The sequence below is a fragment of the Salvia hispanica genome, unplaced genomic scaffold (assembly GCF_023119035.1).
Source record: "Salvia hispanica cultivar TCC Black 2014 unplaced genomic scaffold, UniMelb_Shisp_WGS_1.0 HiC_scaffold_452, whole genome shotgun sequence".
Classification (NCBI taxonomy): Eukaryota; Viridiplantae; Streptophyta; class Magnoliopsida; order Lamiales; family Lamiaceae; genus Salvia; species Salvia hispanica.
This window is the reverse complement of record NW_025952193.1, coordinates 7,501-8,406: the sequence shown is the minus strand read 5'-3', so window position 1 is coordinate 8,406 and position 906 is coordinate 7,501.

Genomic DNA, 906 nt, shown 5'->3' with positions numbered 1-906 from the left:
TTGTTGTATGTTGTGTGTAGTATGGTGATAAAGATTTTTAATCATGTAATATAATTTAGATTTATACCTTGGTTCCATCATCCTTTGGCTCATCATCTATATGCAATCTCACATTTGATCCATGTTGAACAACACATAATGTATTCAAATCCTGGTATTGATTTAGAAAATTATTTATTCCAAGATCAAGCTATTTCATTGTTTGAGATGTATACTTATGAAAATTCAGATTTTACCTTCTCCATTATATTAGCATTTAAGTTATCCATAAGGCCTGCGTCAACACTGAGGTTTGATGGCAATGTAACATCTGCCATTTGTACATTGAGACCCTGCCAATAGTATTATATAACAAACAATCCATTCAGTATGACAGTTACTTCATTATACTGAAATATTACTTCAAACTGAATTAATAAAGGGAAAGGTAAAAAATAGTTCATTTAGTACAATATTTACTTCATTATACTGAAATATTACTTCAAACACACTTAATAAAAAGCAAGGTAATATTTTACCTTATTCATATCATCTATGGGAATGAATTGTACATCCTCGAAGATATAGTTCCTGGTATATATGTCCTTTGGCGGTGTATTATCGACCTATCAATTATAAACAACAATACAAACAAAACCCAATGAACAACTGTTCACCATTGCCTAAATACAACAAATTAGTTCCAAAAACCATTTCATATTTTACAACAAAATAAGTTTAGTTCATCCCCAAATACAAATCAAAATAAGTCAGTTAGTTACATCCCATTGTTTATATGAATTACAACACAACAAAATTCCCATACTACAATATCCAAGTTTTCAATCAAGAAGCCATCCATCCACTTACATTCCTTCCACCAACCTCAAATCCTAAATCAAACGAAGGACCTTCTGTTTCCCATCT